We start from the raw sequence: 18,921 nt of genomic DNA, 5'->3' as shown, positions 1-18,921 counted from the left end.
TTTGGTCCTCTCTAATTTCATGGAGGATAATGGAGTACTCTTGGTGATCCATCCTTAGTTGCTCCATATTGGAACTCAAATCCCCTAAAGAGGTGGTGAGTTGCTCCCAATAGTTGTATGGAGAAAAATGCATCCTTGAGGCATCTTAGGGAATTCTTGATGAGGGACTTCCTCATGTGCTTGTTGAGGTCCATGAGTGGGCTCTCTTGTTTGCTCCATCCTCTTTTTAGTGATGGGCTTGTCCTCTTCAATGAGGATGTCTTCCTCTATGACAATTCCGGCTAAATTGCATAGGTGACAGATGAGATGAGGGAAGGCTAACCTTGCCAAAGTAGAGGGCTTGTCGGCCCTTTTTTTTATAGTTCTGGAGGTATGATCTCATGAACTTTCACTTCCTCTCCAATCATGATGCTATGGATCATGATAGCCCGATCCACAGTTACCTCGGATCGATTGCTAGTAGGAATGATAGAGCATTGGATGAACTCTAACCATCTTCTAGCCATGGGTTTGAGGTCAAGCCTTCTCAGTTGAACTGACTTGCCTTTGGAGTCTCTCTTCTATTGGGCTCCTTCCACACAGATGTCCATGAGGACTTGGTCCAACCTTTGATCAAAGTTGACCCTTCTTGTAAAAGGATGAAGATCTCCTTGCATCATTGGCAAGTTGAATGCCAACCTTACATTTTCCGGACTGAAATCTAAGTATTTCCCCCGAACCATTATGAGCCAATTCTTTGGGTTCAGGTTCATACTTTGATCATGGTTCTTAGTGATCCATGCATTAGCATAGAACTCTTGAACTATTATGATTCTGACTTGTTGGATAGGGTTGGTGAGAGCTTCCCAACCTCTTCTCTGAATCTCTTGTCGGATCTTTGGATATTCGCCCTTTTTGAGCTTGAAGGGGACCTTGGGGATCACCTTTTTCTTGGCCACAACTTCATAGAAGTGGTCTTGATGGACCTTTGAGATGAACCTCTCCATCTCCCATGACTCGGAGGTGGAAGCTAATGTTTTTCCTTTCCTCTTTCTAGAGGTTTCTCCGGCCTTAGGTGCAATTAATGGTTATTGAAAACAAAAAGCAAAGCTTTTTCCAACACCAAACTTAAAAGGTTTGTTCGTCCTCGAGCAAAAGAAGAAAGAAAGGAGTAGGAGAAGAAGAAATAGAGGAGATGGAGGTGTGTGGTTAATTCAGCAAAGGGGGTTAAGGTGTGTGTGATGTGTGAAGTTGAAGGTGGTAAGGAGGGGTATTTATAGGGTAAGGGAGAGAGGGTATCCGTGTGGAAGGGGTTGGGTTTGGGATGGAATTGGTTTGAATTTGAGTGGGTGGGGGTAGGTGGGTTGTATTATGGGAAATAGTGGATGGATGTGAGTGGTGAAGAGGTTATGTGGAAGAGGGTAGGATTTAATAGGTGAATAGTATTTGGGGAAGGGTGTTATGGGAAGGTGTGAAGAGGAGTGAGAATAAGTTGGGGTAGGTAGGGATCCTGTGGGGTTCACAGATCCTGAGGTGTCAAGGATTTCTCATCCCTGCACCTTTCTGGCATTTAAACGCCCTCTGTGTGGCATTTTTGGTGTTGAACGCCAGGCTGCTGCCCATTTCTGGCGTTAAACGCCAGTTTGGCTACCAGTTCTGGCGTTTTAACGCCCAGAATACTGCCAAACTGTGCGTTAAACGCCCATTCTGCTACCCTTACTGGCGTTTAACGCCAGCCAGACACCAGACACCCTTTTCTGGCGTTAAATGCCAGTTTGTGTGTCATTTCTGGCGTTTAACGCCCAGAATGGTGCCAGACTGGGCATTAAACGCCCACTTTGCTAGCCTTATTGGCGTTTGAACGCCAGTAAGCTCGTCCTCCAGGGTGTGCTGTTTTTTATGCTGTTTTTTATTCCTGCTTTAATTATGTAGTTGTTTTTGTGACTTCACATGATCATCAACCTAAAGAAGACATAGACTAACACTAGAAAATAAAAATGAGAAAGTGATTAATATAGATAAATAAGATTGGGTTGCCTCCCAATAAGCGCTTCTTTAATGTCAATAGCTTGACAGCAAGCTCTTACAGAGCTTCACAGATGCTCAGAGCATGGTTGTGGCCTCCCAACACCAAACTTAAAAGTTAAGTGTGGAGGCTCTGTCTGACTCTGGATTGAGAGAAGCTTTTCATGCTTCTTCTCCATGTTTACAGAAGAAGATCCTTGAGTCTTGAACACAAGGTAGTCCTCATTCAATTGAAGGACTAACTCTCCTTTGTCCACATCAATCACAACCCTTGTTGTGGCTAGGAATGATCTTCCAAGGATGATGGATTCATCCTCATCCTTCCCAGTGTCTAGGATTATGAAGTCAGCAGGGACGTAAAGGCCTTCAACCTTCACTAAGACATCCTCTACAAGTCTATAAGCCTGTTTCATTGATTTGTCTGCCATCTCTAGTGAGATTCTTGCAGCTTGTACCTCAAAGATCCCTAGTTTTTCCATTACAGAGAGTGGCATGAGGTTGATACCAGACCCCAGGTTACACAGAGCCTTTTCAAAGGTCATGGTGCCTATGGTGCAAGGTATTAAGAACTTTTCGGGATCCAATTTCTTTTGAGGCAATGTCTGCTGAATCCATGTATTCAGTTCATTGATGAGCAATTGAGGTTCATCCTCCCAAGTCTCATTACCAAATAACTTAGCATTCAGCTTCATGATTGTTCCTAGATACTGAGCAACTTGCTCTTCAACAGTGTCTTCATCCTCTTCAGAGGAAGAATATTCACTAGAGCTCATGAATGGCAATAGTAAGTTCAGTGGAATATCTATGGTCTTTGTATGAGCCTCAGATTCCTTTGGTTTCTTAATAGGGAACTCCTTATTGGTCAGTAGACGTCCCTTGAGGTCTTCCTCACTGAGAATTACTGCCTTTTCACTCTCTCCAGGTTCGGCCATTTTGATTATAGTTATGGCCTTGCACTCTCTTTTGGGATTGTCTTCTGTATTGCTTGGAAGAGTACTAGGAGGAGTTTCAGTAACTCTTTTACTCAGCTGACCCACTTGTGCCTCCAAATTTCTGATGGAGGACCTTATTTCATTCATGAAACTGAGAGTGACTTTAGATAGATCAGAGACAATGTTTACTAAGCCAGAGAGGCTCTGCTCAGAATTCTCTGTCTATTGCCGATAAGATGATGAAAAAAGTTTGCTATTGTCAAACTTATTTCTTCCACCATTATTGTTGTTGAAGCCTTGTTGAGGCTTCTGTTGATCCTTTCATGAGAAATTTGGATGATTCCTCCATGAAGGATTATAGGTATTTCTATAGGATTCTCCCATGTAATTCACCTCTTCCATTGCAGGATTCTCAGGGTCATAAGCTTCTCCTTCAGAAGAGACTTCCTTAGCACTGCCGGATACAGCTTGCAATCTAGTCAGATTCTGAGAAATCATATTGACTTGCTGAGTCAATTTTTTGTTCTAAGCCAATATGACATTCAGAGTATCAATCTCAAGAACTTTTTTCTTCTAAGTCATCCCATTATTCACAGGATTTCTTTCAGAAGTATACATAAACTGGTTATTTGCAACCATTTCAATGAGTTTCTAGGCTTCTGTAGAGGTTTTCAGATGAAAAGATCCACCAGCAGAATGGTCCAATGACATCTTAGATAATTCAGACAGACCATCATAGAATATGCATATGATGCTCCATTCTGGAAGCACGTCAGAAGGACACCATTTGGTTAATTGCTTGTATCTTTCCCAAGCTTCATAGAGGGATTCACCTTTCTTTTGTTTGAAGGTTTGGACTTCCACTCTAAGCTTGCTCATCTTTTGAGGTGGAAAGAATTTGGTCAAGAAAGCATTGACCAACTTGTCCCAAGAGTTCAGGCTTTCTCTAGGTTGTGAGTCCAACCATATCCAAGCTTTGTCTCTTATAGCAAAGGGGAAAAGCATAAGTCTGTAGACCTCGGAATCAACCTTATTGGTCTTAATAGTATCACAAATTTGCAAGAATTCAGCTAAGAACTGATGAGGATCTTCCGATGGAAGTCCATGAAACTTGCAATTTTGCTACATTAGAGAAACTAATTGAGGCTTAAGCTCAAAGTTGTTTGCTCCAATTGTAGGAATTGAGATGCTTCTTCCATAGAAATTGGAAGTTGGTGCAGTATAGTCACCAAGCATCTTCCTTGCATCTCTAGCATTATTATTGGGTTCGGCTGTCATGTCTGCTTCTTTTTCGAAATTCTCTGTAAGGTCCTCTCCGGAGTGTTGCGCTTTAGCTTCTCTTAGCTTATTCTTTAGAGTCCTTTCAGGTTCAGGATCAGCTTCAACAAGAATATTTTTATCCCTGTTTTTGCTCATATAAAAAAGAAGAGAACAAAAGGGAGTAGTGGAATTCTCTATATCACAGTATAGAGATTCTTTGAGGTGTCAGAGGAAAAGGAGTGGAAGAATGAGAAGAGAGAGGAGGTGAGTTCGAAAAATTTTTTTTGGATAAGTGAAGGAGGAATGTTAGCAATTAAATAAAATAAATAGAAAGAGATGAGAGAGAAAGAGTTTTCAAAAATTTAAAAGAAATAACATAAAATTAGAATTTAAAACAATTAGTTAATTAAAAAGATTTTTAAAAAAGGGGTTAGTGATTTTCGAAAATGAGAAGTGAAAAAGATTTGAAAATAAATTTTGAAAAAAGATAAGAAGTTAGAAAAAAGATTTTGAAATCAAAATTTTAAGAATATATGATTGAAAAAGATTTGATTGAAAAACGATATGATTGAAAAGATATGATTAAAAAGAAAATTAAAAAGGGAATTAAAAAGATTTGATTTTTAAAATTGATGACTTAACTAACAAGAAACTAAAAGATATGATTCTAGAATTCAAAGATTGAACCTTTCTTAACAAGAAAGTAACAAACTTGAAATTTTTGAATCAAAACATTAACTGTTAGCAAGGATTTTTGAAAATGTGGAAAGATAAGATTTCTAAAATTATGAATTAAAACATGAAAATTTGAAAAAAATTTGAATTTGAAACGAAATTATGTCCCCTGTGTCATCCTGGCGTTAAACGCCCAGGATGCTATCTATTCTGGCGTTTAACGCCCAGAATGCTACCTCTTTGGGCGTTTAACGCCCAGCCATATACCCTGGCTGGCGTTTAACGCCAGAATTCCTTCCTTACTGGGCATTTTTCTAAACGTCCAGCTTTTTTTCTGTGATTCCTCTGCTGTATGTTCTGAATCTTCATCTCTCTATATTATTACTTGAAAAGAGATATTTTTTATTTTTGAATTTTTAATGAAGAGAGAGAAAAATAACAAAATAAAATAAAATATAAAAATGCAAGATTAAAACAAGTAATACATGCAAGGACACTATGAATGTCAAGATGAATACCAAGAACACTTTGAAGTTCATGATGAACATCAAGGACATATTTTTGAAAATTTTTAAGAAAAGAAAGATATGCAAGACACCAAACTTAGAAATTTTTAATGTTTAGATACTATGGATTTGAAAATGCATATGAAAAACAGGAAAAGACACAAAACAGGAGAATTTAAAGATCAGAACAAGGAAAATCATCAAGAACAACTTGAAGATCAATGAAGAACACACTGCATGAATTTTTTTCGAAAACTTGAGAAAATTTGAAAACATGCAATTGACACTAAACTTAGAATTTGACACTAGACTCAAACAAGAAACACAAATTTTTTTTGTTTTTTTATGGTTTTATTAATTTTTTTTGTATTTATTATTTTTTTCAAAAATAAAAATAAAAGAAAGCTTAAACATAAAATAAAATTACCCAATCTAAGCAACAAGATGAACCGTCAGTTGTCCAAACTTGAACAATCCCCGACAACAGCGCCAAAAACTTGGTGCACGAAATTGTGATCACACTTTTCACAACTCCACACAACTAACCAGCAAGTACACTGGGTCGTACAAGTAATACCTTACGTGAGTAAGGGTCGATTCCACAGAGATTGTCTGCTTGAAGCAAACTATGGTCATCTTGTAAATCTCAGTCAGGCGGATTCAAATGGTTATAAGATTTTGATAATTAACAGATAAATAAAACATAAAATAAAATAGAGATACTTATGTAATTCATTGGTGGGAATTTCAGATAAGCATTTGGAGATGCTTTGTTGCTTCTGAACCTCTACTTCCCTATTGCTTCCATCCAATCATGCGCACTCCCTTCCATGGCAAGCTGTAAGTTGGTGGATCACCGTTGTCAATGGCTACCATCCGTCCTCTCAGTGAAAATGGTCCGGCTACGGTTCTCACCACAGGGCTAATCATCTGTCAGTTCTCACTTGTGTCGGAATAAGATCCATTGATCCTTTTGCGCACTGTCACTGCGCCCAACAGTCGCGAGTTTGAAGCTTGTCACAGTCATCCCCTCGCAGATCCTACTTGGAATAGCACAGACAAGGTTTAGACTTTATGGATCTCAGGAATGCTGCCAATTATTTCTAGCCTATACCACGAAGGTTCTAATAACACTGATTTAAATGCTCTGTTGTCAGGAGATGCTAGTCAAACACATGGATCAGAGACCCAAGAGAATATACTCCAGTTGGCGTCCAATGACTACGTTGAACATCATGTAGACCGCTTGTGGTTTTCAGGCACGCGGATCTTGGCTAAGCGAGTACTGAAGATAGTGGGTGATTGTCACGAGTCACCCCTTCAGTCTGACTTAACTGAATTAAGTACAAGAGTATATCTTGGAGAAGAAGTAGGCATGAATTGAAGGAAAAACAATAGTAATTGCATTAATTTATGAGGAACAGCAGAGCTCCTCACCTTAATCTATGAGGTGTAGAAACTCCACCGTTGAAAATACATAAGAACAAAAGGTCTAGGCATGGCCGAATGGCCAGCCTCTCAAATGGCATAAGAATTCAAAATAGGAGAAGAAGACCTGATCAAAGGATCGAAAAGTGGTCCAAAGATGCAATACAATAGTCAAAAAGTGCTATTTATACTAAACTAGTAACCTAGGTTTACAGAAAATGAGTAGATAGTGCGAAAATCCACTTCTGATGTCCACTTGGTGTGTGTTTGAGCTGAGCTTTGAAGCTTTCACGTGCATAGGCCATCCTTGGAGTTAAACACCAGCTTTGGTACCAGTTTGGGCGTTTAACTCCAGCTTTGGTGCCAATTCTGGCATTTTGGGCATTTGAACGCCAGTTTGGGCCATCAAATCTCGAGAAAAGTATGGACTATTATACATTTCTGGATAGCCCAAGATGTCTACTTTCCAAAGCAATTGAGAGCGCGCCAATTGGGCTTCTGTAGCTCCAGAAAATCCACTTCGAGTGTAGGGAGGTCAGAATCCAACAGCATCTGCAGTCCTTTCTCAGCCTCTGAATAAGATTTTTGCTCAGGTCCCTTGATGAGCGGATAATTTATACGCTTTTTGGCATTGTTTTTAGTATGTTTTTAGTATGATTTAGCTAGTTTTTAGTATATTTTTATTAGTTTTTAGTTAAAATTCACTTTTCTGGACTTTACTATGAGTTTGTGTGTTTTTCTGTGATTTCAGGTATTTTCTGGCTGAAATTGAGGGATCTGAGCAAAAATCTGATTTAGAGGCTAAAAAGGACTGCAGATGCTGTTGGATTCTGACCTCCCTGCACTCGAAGTGGATTTTCTGGAGCTACAGAAGCCCAATTGGCGCGCTCTCAATGGCGTTGGAAAGTAGACATCCTGGGCTTTCCAGCAATGTATAATAGTCCATACTTTTCTCGAGATTTGATGGCCCAAACCGGCGTTGCAAATCAGCCTCAGAATTTCCAGCGTTTAACGCTGGAACTGGCATAAAAATTGGAGTTAAACGCCCAAACTGTCATGAAAGCTGGCGTTTAACTCCAGAAAAGGTCTCTACACATGAAAGCTTCAATGCTCAGCCCAAGCACACACTAAGTGGACCCAGAAGTGGATTTTTACGTCATTTACTCATTTCTGTATACCCTAGGTTACTAGTTCACTATTAATAGGATCTTTTGACATTGTATCGGTACCTCATGACACTTTACACGTTTCTTTGTGTACTTCTTACAGCATGAGTCTCTAAACCCCATGGTTGGGGGTGAGGAGCTCTGCTGTGTCTTGATGGATTAATGCAATTACTACTGTTTCTTATTCAATCATGCTTGCTTCCGTTCTAAGATATCACTTGTTCTTAACCCGGATGAATGTGATGACCCGTGACACTCATCATATTCTCAACTATGAATGCGTGCCTGACAACCACCTCCGTTCTACTTTAGATTGAGTAGATATCTCTTAGATTCTTTAATCAGAATCTTCGTGGTATAAGCTAGAATTGATGGCGGCATTCAAGAGAATCCGGAAGGTCTAAACCTTGTCTGTGGTATTCTGAGTAGGATTCAATGATTGAATGACTGTGACGAGCTTCAAACTCCTGAGGGCAGGGCGTTAGTGACAGACGCAAAAGAATCATTGGATTCTATTCCGGCCTGATTGAGAACCGACAGATGGATAGCCGTGTCGTGACAGGGTGCGTTGAACATTTCCACTGAGAGGATGGGAGGTAGCCATTGACAACGGTGAAACCCTACATACAGCTTGCCATGGAAGGAGCCTTGCGTGTTTGATGAAGAAGACAGTAGGAAAGCAGAGATTCAGAAGATGGAGCATCTCCAAAACCTCAACCTGTTCTCCATTACTGCAAAACAAGTACTTATTTCATGTTCTTTTACTTTTCACAATCAACCCTGATAATCTTTGATATCCTGACTAAGATTTACAAGATAACCATAGCTTGCTTCAAGCCGACAATCTCCGTGGGATCGACTCTTACTCACGTAAGGTATTACTTGGACGACCCAGTGCACTTGCTGGTTAGTTGTGCGGGATTGTAAAAGTGTGATTGCAATTTCGTGCACCAAGTTTTTGGCGCCATTGCCGGGGATTGTTCGAGTTTGGACAACTGACGGTTTATCTTGTTGCTTAGATTAGGACTGTTTTATTTTTGTTGGTTTAGAGTCTTTTAGTTGAGTCTAGTTTCATATTTTAAGTTTGGTGTCAATTGCATGCTTTTGTTTTTCTTCTAATTTTCGAATTTGCATGTCTTTAGTCCCTTTTTGATCCGTAAAAATTCTAAGTTTGGTGTCCTCTTTGTGTTTTTTCGTTAAAATTTTCGAAAAATTGTGTTTGATTTTCTAAAAATTTTAAGTTTGGTGTCATTTTGGTGTTTTTCTCTTTCTTCATTTCAAAAATCAAATCTTTTTCATAAAATTTTTCTCAATCATATCTTTCTAATTGCTAATCTCAAAATCTTTTCAATTAACTAATTGATTCAGTTTTTAATTTGTTTTGATCTTATTCTCTTTTAATTTTCAAATTTTTATTTTATTTTTCTTTTGTTTTATTTTATTTTATCTTTTTCGGATAATTCAAAAAAAAGAAAAGAAAAAAAAAACAAAATTTATCTGTTTGCAATCCATATCATTTCCCTTTATCCAGTATGGACCTAAGTGGGATTGATCAGTCCAGAAGGACTCTGGGGTCATATGCCAACCCCATTACAGCTGCATATGGGAGTAGCATCTGTACACCTCCCATCAAAGCAAGCAGCTTTGAGCTAAATCCTCAACTCATTATCATAGTGCAGCAAAATTGCCAGTATTCCGGTCTTCCACAGGAAGAACCTACTGAGTTTCTGGCACAGTTCTTACAAATTGCTGACACAGTACATGATAAAGAGGTGGATCAGGATGTCTACAGACTATTACTGTTTCCATTTGCTGTAAAAGATCAAGCTAAAAGGTGGTTGAATAACCAACCTACAGCAAGCATAAAGACATGGAAACAGTTATCAGACAAATTCCTGAATCATTTTTACCCTCCAAAGAGGATGACACAGCTAAGGCTGGACATCCAATGCTTTAAACAAGAGGATAATGAATCCCTTTATAATGCCTGGGAGAGGTATAGAGGTATGCTAAGAAAATGCCCCTCTGAAATGTTTTCAGAGTGGGTACAGTTAGACATCTTCTACTATGGGCTTACAGAAAAAGCTCAGATGTCTTTGGACCACTCAGCTGGTGGATCTATACACATGAGGAAGACAATTGAAGAGGCTCAAGAGCTTATAGACACTGTTGCTAGAAACCAATACTTATACTCTAGCAATGAGTTCTCTCCAAAAGAGGAAGTCATGGCAGTAGTCACTGATCCTAATCCTCAAGAACAGATGATTGAGCTTAATCAACAATTGCTCCTGATGACAGAACAGTTAGCAGAATTTAAAGAGATGCTCCATGAAACTAAAGTTGCTAACAAGAACATAGAACTGCAGTTGAATCAAGCAAAACAGCAGATATCTAAACAGATAACAGGAGAGTGTCAAGCAGTTCAACTGAGGAGTGGGAAGACACTGAACAACACCACTCAAAAGAGCAAAAAGTCAAATAAGGAACAATTGACAGAGGATAACCAAACCACTGTTCAAAATCCCTCTGAGGACAGTAAGAGCCCAGAGAGGAATGCTAGTGGCGTTCAAACGCCAGAAAGGGAGGGAAAGCTGGCGTTAAACGCCCATTCCCTGCCCAGTTCTGGCGTTCAAACGCCAGAAAAGGGGGAAAAGTTGGCGTTTAACGCCCATTTTCCACCCAATCCTGGCGTTCAGACGCCAAGGGAGGATCAGACACCTGAGAGTGCTGACAGTAATCCCTCTAAAAAGGATTCTTCAACCACTTCTGTAAGGAACAAGCCTGCAGCAACTAAGGTTGAAGAATATAAAGCCAAGATGCCTTATCCTCAGAAACTCCGCCAAGCAGAGCAGGATAAGCAATTTGCCCGCTTTGCAGATTATCTTAGGACTCTTGAAATAAAGATTCCGTTTGCAGAGGCACTTAGGCAAATACCTTCTTATGCTAAGTTCATGAAAGAGATCTTAAGTCATAAGAAGGATTGGAGAGAAACTGAAAAAGTATTTCTCACTGAAGAATGCAGTGCAGTCATTCTGAAAAGCCTACCAGAAAAGCTTCAAGATCTAGGAAGCTTTATGATACCATGCACATTAGAAGGCGCTTGCACCAAGACAGCCCTATGTGATCTTGGAGCAAGCATCAATCTAATACCTGCATCCACTATCAGAAAGCTTGGGTTGACTGGAGAAGTCAAACCAACCCGGATATGCCTCCAACTTGCTGATGGCTCCATTAAACATCCATCAGGCATAATAGAGGATATGATTGTCAAGGTTGGGCCATTTGCCTTTCCAACTGACTTTGTGGTGCTGGAAATGGAGGAGCACAAAAGTGCAACTCTCATTCTAGGAAGACCTTTCCTAGCAACTGGACGAACTCTCATTGATGTACAAAAAGGGGAAGTAACCCTGAGAGTCAATGAGGATGAGTTCAAGTTGAATGCTGTAAAAGCTATGCAGCATCCAGACACACCAAATGACTGCATGGGCGCTGACATTATTGACTCTCTGGTAGAAGATCAATATGACTGAAAGCCTAGAATCAGAGCTTGAAGACATCTTCAAGGATGTTCAACCTGATCAAGAAGAACCACAGGAAACAAAGGAATTTTCGAAAATTCCTCAGGAGGAGGATAAGCCTCCCAAACCTGAACTCAAACCACTACCACCATCCCTGAAGTATGCATTTCTGGGAGAGGGTGACACTTTTCCAGTGATTATAAGCTCTGCTTTGAATCCACAGGAAGAGGAAGCACTGATTCAAGTGCTAAGGACACACAAGACAGCTCTTGGGTGGTCCATAAGTGATCTTAAGGGCATTAGCCCAGCTAGATGCATGCACAAGATCCTGTTGGAGGATAATGCCAAACCAGTGGTCCAACCACAGAGGAGGCTAAATCCAGCCATGAAGGAGGTGGTGCAGAAAGAGGTCACTAAATTACTAGAGGCTGGGATTATTTATCCTATTTCTGATAGCCCCTAGGTGAGCCCTGTCCAAGTTGTCCCCAAAAAGGGAGGTATGACAGTGGTTCATAATGAAAAAAATGAACTGATTCCTACAAGAACAGTCACAGGGTGGCGTATGTGTATTGACTACAGAAGGCTCAATACAGCCACCAGAAAGGATCATTTTTCTTTACCATTCATAGACCAAATGCTAGAAAGACTAGCTGGTCATGATTATTACTGCTTTTTGGATGGCTATTCAGGTTACAACCAAATTGCAGTAGATCCTCAAGACCAAGAGAAAACAGCATTTACTTGCCCTTCTGGCGTGTTTGCCTACAGAAGGATGCCTTTTGGTCTGTGTAATGCTCCTGCAACCTTTCAGAGATGCATGCTATCCATCTTCTCTGATATGGTGGAGAAATTCCTGGAAGTCTTCATGGATGACTTCTCAGTATATGGAGACTCATTCAGCTCCTGTCTTAATCACCTAGCACTTGTCCTGAAAAGGTGCCAAGAGACTAACCTGGTTTTAAACTGGGAGAAATGTCACTTTATGGTGACTGAAGGAATTGTCCTTGGCACAAAATTTCAAGCAGGGAATAGAGGTGGATAAGGCAAAGGTAGAGGTAATTGAAAAATTACCACCACCTGCCAATGTTAAGGCAATCAGAAGCTTTCTGGGGCATGCAGGATTCTACAGAAGGTTCATAAAGGATTTTTCGAAAATTGCAAAACCTTTGAGTAACCTGCTAGCTGCTGACACGCCATTTGTGTTTGACACACAGTGTCAGCAGGCGTTTGAGACCCTGAAAGCTAAGCTGGTCACAGCACCAGTCATCTCTGCACCAGATTGGACATTGCCATTTGAATTAATGTGTGATGCCAGTGACCATGCCAATGGTGCAGTGTTGGGACAGAGGCATAACAAGCTTCTGCATGTCATTTATTATGCCAGCCGTGTTCTAAATGATGCACAGAAGAATTACACAACCACAGAAAAAGAATTACTTGCAGTGGTCTATGCCATTGACAAGTTTAGATCTTATCTAGTGGGATCAAAGGTGATTGTGTACACTGACCATGCTGCTCTTAAATACTTACTCACAAAGCAGGATTCAAAACCCAGGCTTATAAGATGGGTGTTGCTTCTGCAAGAGTTTGATATAGAAATAAGAGACAGAAAAGGGACAGAGAACCAAGTAGCTGATCATCTGTCCCGAATAGAACCAGTAGCTGGGACGTCCCTCCCTTCTACTGAGATCTCTGAGACTTTCCCAGATGAGCAACTCTTTGCCATTCAGGAAGCTCCATGGTTTACAGATATTGCAAACTATAAAGCTGTGAGATTCATACCCCAGGAGTACAGCAGAGTGCAAAGAAAGAAATTAATTTCAGATGCCAAGTACTACCTATGGGATGAGCCATATCTCTTTAAGAGATGTGCAGACGGAATGATCCACAGATGTGTACCCAGAGAAGAAGCACAAAGGATCCTATGGCATTGCCATGGATCACAGTATGGAGGACATTTTGGAAGTGAGCGAACAGCCACTAAAGTCCTCCAATGTGGCTTCTACTGGCCTACTCTCTATAAAGATTCCCGAGAGTTTGTACGTAACTGTGACAGTTGCCAAAGAGCTGGTAACTTGCCTCACGGATATGCCATGCCTCAACAAGGGATATTAGAGATAGAATTGTTTGATGTATGGGAATTGACTTCATGGGTCCATTCCCACCATCATACTCAAACACTTACATTCTGGTGGCAGTGGACTATGTATCTAAGTGGGTAGAAGCAATTGCTACACCCACTAATGATACCAAGACCGTGCTGAAATTCCTCCAGAAACACATCTTCAGCAGGTTTGGTGTTCCCAGAGTACTAATCAGTGACGGGGGCACTCATTTCTGCAATAGACAGCTATACTCTGCTATGGTCAGATATGGAATTAGCCACAAAGTGGCAACTCCGTATCATCCACAGACAAATGGGCAAGCTGAAGTCTCTAACAGAAAACTAAAAAGAATCCTAGAACGGACTGTGATAGCCCGAAGAAAGGATTGGGCAAAGAGTTTGGATGATGCTCTGTGGGCATACAGAACAGCATTCAAGACTCATATAGGAACCTCTCCATACCAACTAGTGTATGGGAAGGCCTGTCATATGCCCGTGGAACTGGAATATAAAGCCTACTGGGCAACCAGGTTCCTAAACATGGATGCTCAGTTAGCTGGTGAAAAAAGATTGCTCCAGCTAAATGAGCTAGAGGAATTCAGACTCAATGCCTTTGAAAATGCAAAAATTTATAAGGAAAAGGCGAAGAAGTGGCATGACAAGAAGTTGTCAACCAGAGTCTTTGAGCCAGGACAAAAAGTTCTGCTCTTCAACTCTAGGCTCAGATTGTTTCCAGGAAAACTTAAATCCCAGTGGAGGGGTCCGTATGTGATTACAGGAGTGTCACCATATGGATATGTTGAACTTCAGGATATTGATTCTGACAAAAAGTTCATTGTTAATGGGCAAAGAATCAAGCATTATCTTGAAGGCAATTTTGAGCAGGAATGCTCAAAACTGAGACTTGAGTGATTCTCAGTAAAAGTCCAGCTAAAGACAGTAAAGAAGCGCTTGCTGGGAGGTGGTGGACGAAATTGTGATCAATGTTCTAACTATTTTGAAAGTAAGTTGCACTCCTTGTAAAATTATGGAATTTAAGAAATTGGCACTGGTTGAATTCACAACTCCGTTCAACTAACCAGCAAGTGTACTGGGTCGTCCAAGTAATAAACCTTACGTGAGTAAGGGTCGAATCCACAGAGATTGTTGGTATGAAGCAAGCTATGGTCACCTTGTAAATCTCAGTTGGGCAGATTAAACATTATTTATGGGTTCGAAAATAGAAATAATAAAATAGGAATAATAAAAGGGATAGAATACTTATGCAGATTCATTGGTGAGAATTTCAGATAAGCATATGGAGATGCTGTATGGCTCACGGACGCCTGCTCTCCCACTGCTTCTACTCAATCCTTCTCACTCCTTTCCATGGCAAGCTTTGTATAGGGGTTCACCATCAGCGGTGGCTACTTTCAATCCTCTCGGGAAAATGATCATATGCGGTTGTCAATCGCACGGCTAATCGTCTGGAGGCATCACCCATGGTTGATGGCTACATCCCATCCTCGCAGTGAAAACTAATGCTCACGCACTCTGTCACAGTACGGCTAATCACTGGTTGGTTCCCGCTCCTATTGGAATAGAATCCCTTGATTCTTTTGCGTCTGTCACTAACGCCCAGCACTTGCAAGTTTGAAGCACGTCACAGTCATTCATTACCGGAATCCTACTCAGAATACCACAGACAAGGTTAGACTTTCCGGATTCCCAGGATCCTACTCGGAATACCACAGACAAGGTTAGACTTTCCGGATCCTCATAAATGCCGCCTTCTATCTAGCTTATACCACGAAGATTCTGTTGGGGAATCTAAGAGATACACATTCAAGCTCTGTTGCATGTAGAACGGAAGTGGTTGTCAATCACGCGCGTTCATCAGTGAGAATGATAATGAGGGTTATTTACTCATCACCTTCATCATGTTCTTGGGTACGAATGAATATCTTGGAATAAGAATAAGAGAGATTTGAATAAAAGATAATAGAATTGCATTGATACTTGAGGTACAGCAGAGCTCCACACCCTTAATCTATGGTGTGCAGAAACTCCACCGTTGAAAAATACATAAGTAAAAGAGGTTCAGGCATGGCCGAATGGCCAGCCCTCTCCATGATCAAGTGACCGAATGATTAAAGACTTAAAGTGGTCAAAAGGATGTCTAATACAATAGATAAATGTCCTATATATACTAGACTAGCTACTAGGGTTTACATGAGTAAGTAAATGATGCATAAATCCACTTCCGGGGCCCACTTGGTGTATGCTTGGGCTGAGCTTGATCAATCCACGAGCTGAGGCTTCTCTTGGAGTTGAACTTTGAGTTATGACGTGTTTTGGGCGTTCAACTCCGGATCATGACGTTTTTCTGGCGTTTAACTCCAGAAAGGAGCATGTACTTGGCGTTCAACGCCAAGTTACGTCGTCATCTTCCGAATAAAGTATGGACTATTATATATTGCTGGAAAGCCCTGGATGTCTACTTTCCAACGCCGTTGAGAGTGCGCCAATTGGAGTTTTGTAGCTCCAGAAAATTCATTTCGAGTGCAGGGAGGTCAGAATCCAACAGCATCAGCAGTCCTTTTGTCAGCCTTTTTCAGAGTTTTGCTCAAATCCCTCAATTTCAGTCAGAATTTACCTGGAATCATAGAAAAACACACAAACTCATAGTAAAGTCCAGAAATGTGAATTTAGCATAAAAACTAATGAAAACATCCCTAAAAGTAGCTTGAACTTACTAAAAACAACCTAAAAACAATGCCAAAAAGCGTATAAATATCCGCTCATCACAACACCAAACTTAAATTGTTGCTTGTCCCCAGCAACTGAAAATCAAATAGGATAAAAGAAGAGAATATACTATAAAGTCCAAATATCAATGAATATTAATTTAATTACATGAGCGGGACTTGTAGCTTTTTGCTTCTGAACAGTTTTGGCATCTCACTTTTTCCTTTGAAGTTCAGAGTGATTGGCGTCTCTGGGAACTTAGAATTTGGGATAGTGTTATTGACTTTCCTAGTTAAGCATATTGATTCTTGAACACAGCTACTTTTGAGTCTTGGCTGTGGCCCTAAGCACTTTGTTTTCCAGTATTACCACCGGATACACAAATGCCACAGACACATAACTGGGTGAACCTTTTCAGATTGTGACTCAGCTTTGCTAAAGTCCCCAATTAGTGGTGTCCAGAGCTCTTAAGCACACTCTTTTGCTTTGGATCACGACTTTAACCAATCAGTCTCAAGCTTTTTCACTTGGACCTTCATGACACAAGCACATGGTTAGGGACAGCTTGATTTAGCCGCTTAGGCCTGGATTTTATTTCCTTGGGCCCTCCTATCCATTAATGCTCAAAGCCTTGGATCCTTTGCTTTTTTTTTTATTTTTTTTTTAATTTTTTTTATTTTTTTTTCACAAGCTTTTGCTTTTTCACTGCTTTTTCTTGCTTCAAGAATCAATTTCATGATTTTTTTCAGATCATCAATAACATTTCTCTTTGTTCATCATTCTTTCAAGAACCAACAATTTTAACACTCATAAACAACAAGATCAAAAGACATATGCACTGTTCAATCATTCATTCAGAAAACAAAAAGCATTGTCACCACATCAATATAATTAAATTAAATTCAATAATAATTTCGAAAACTATGTACTTCTTGTTCTTTTGAGTTAAAACATTTTTCTTTTAAGAGAGGTGAAGGATTAATGGATTTTATTCATAGCTTTAAGGCATGGTTACATACTAATGATCATGAAATAAAGACACAAAACATAGATAAACATAATATTAAAAACCGAAAACAGAAAGAAATAAAGAACAAGGAATGAATCCACCTCTAGTGGCGTCTTCTTCTTGAAGGACCAATAATGTTCTTCAGCTCTTCTATGTCCCTTCCTTGCCTTTGTTGCTCCTCCCTCATTGCTCTTTGATCTTCTCTTATTTCTTGGAGAATGATGGAGTGCTCATGATGTTCCACCCTTAATTGTTCCACATTATGGTGTTGGGAAGTGTGACATGGGGAAGAGTAATCACATTCACAAAAACTAGGATTAGGAGGTAAGGTGGGAATATGTTAGGTGGGGATCCTGTGGGGTCCACAGATCCTGAGGTGAAAACAAATACCATTCCTTCACCATGTAGGCATGTAAAATGCCTTCATGCATCATTCTGGCGTTCAAACGCCCATTGATGCACGTTCTGGGCGTTCAACGCCCATGTAATGCATGTTTCTGGCGTTGAATGCCAGTTTCATGCTTGTTCCTGGCGTTCAGCGCCAGCTTGTCCTCTCCGTGCACCATCCTGGCGTTTAACGCCAGGTTGTTGCTTGTTTTGGGCGTTCAGCGCCAGAATGGTGCTCTGTTCTGGCGTTGAACGCCGGCCAGATGCACCTTACTGGCGTTGAACGCCAGTCTGCGCTACCTCCAGGGTGAAAATTTTTTTCTTCTGTTTTTGACTCTGTTTTTAATTTTTTTGATTTTTTTTCGTGACTCCTCATGATCATGTACCTAATTAAACACAAAAATAACAAAGAAAACAAAATAAAATAAAATTAGATAAATAAAATTGGGTTGCCTCCCAACAAGCGCTTCTTTAATGTCAATAGCTTGACAGTGGCTCTCATGGAACCACAAGGTGATCAGGTCAATGTTAGTGTGTAGTCCCAACACCAAACTTAGAGTTTGGATATGGGGTTTGAACACCAAACTTAGAGTTTGGTTGTGGCCTCACAACGCCAAACTTAGAGTTTGACTGTGTGGGCTCTTCTTGACTCTGAACTGAGAGAAGCTCTTCATGCTTACTCTTTTTTGTCACAGAGGGATGGCCATGTGCCTTAAACACAAGGTAGTCCCCATTCAATTGAAGGACTAACTCACCTCTGTTGACATCTATCACAGCTTCTGCTGTGGCTAGGAAAGGTCTTCCTAGGATGATGCATTCATCATCTTCCTTCCTAGTGTCTAGGATTATGAAATCAGCAGGGATGTAAAGGCCTTCAACCTTTACTAACACGTCCTCTACTATTCCATAAGCTTGCCTCATTGACTTATCTGCCAATTGTAATGAGAACAAAGCAGGTTGTACCTCAATGATCCCCAGCTTCTCCATTACAGAGAGTGGCATAAGATTTATCCCTGACCCCAGATCACATAGAGCTTTTTCAAGGCTCATGGTGCCAATGGTGCAAGGTATTAAGAACTTGCCAGGATCTTGTTTCTTTTGAGGTAGAGTTTTCTGAATCCAAGTATCTAGTTCATTAATGAGCAAGGGAGGTTCACTTTCCCAAGTCTCATTACCAAACAGCTTGGCATTCAGCTTCATGATAG

The 18,921-nt window shown here is 40.4% G+C and overlaps 1 non-coding gene across 1 annotated transcript; it reads left to right on the top strand.

Moving 5' to 3' along the window:
* Nucleotides 1–3,701: 3,701 nt before the first annotated feature.
* Nucleotides 3,702–3,809, top strand: LOC130977410 (small nucleolar RNA R71). The gene has a single exon (XR_009085101.1). It is a non-coding gene; the product is annotated as a small nucleolar RNA R71 (small nucleolar RNA).
* Nucleotides 3,810–18,921: the final 15,112 nt, after the last annotated feature.

This window comes from Arachis stenosperma, chromosome 4, assembly GCF_014773155.1.
Source record: "Arachis stenosperma cultivar V10309 chromosome 4, arast.V10309.gnm1.PFL2, whole genome shotgun sequence".
In the NCBI taxonomy this organism is placed as follows: Eukaryota; Viridiplantae; Streptophyta; class Magnoliopsida; order Fabales; family Fabaceae; genus Arachis; species Arachis stenosperma.
The sequence above is the reverse complement of the archived record's forward strand: the minus strand, read 5'-3'. Positions and strand labels throughout refer to the sequence as shown.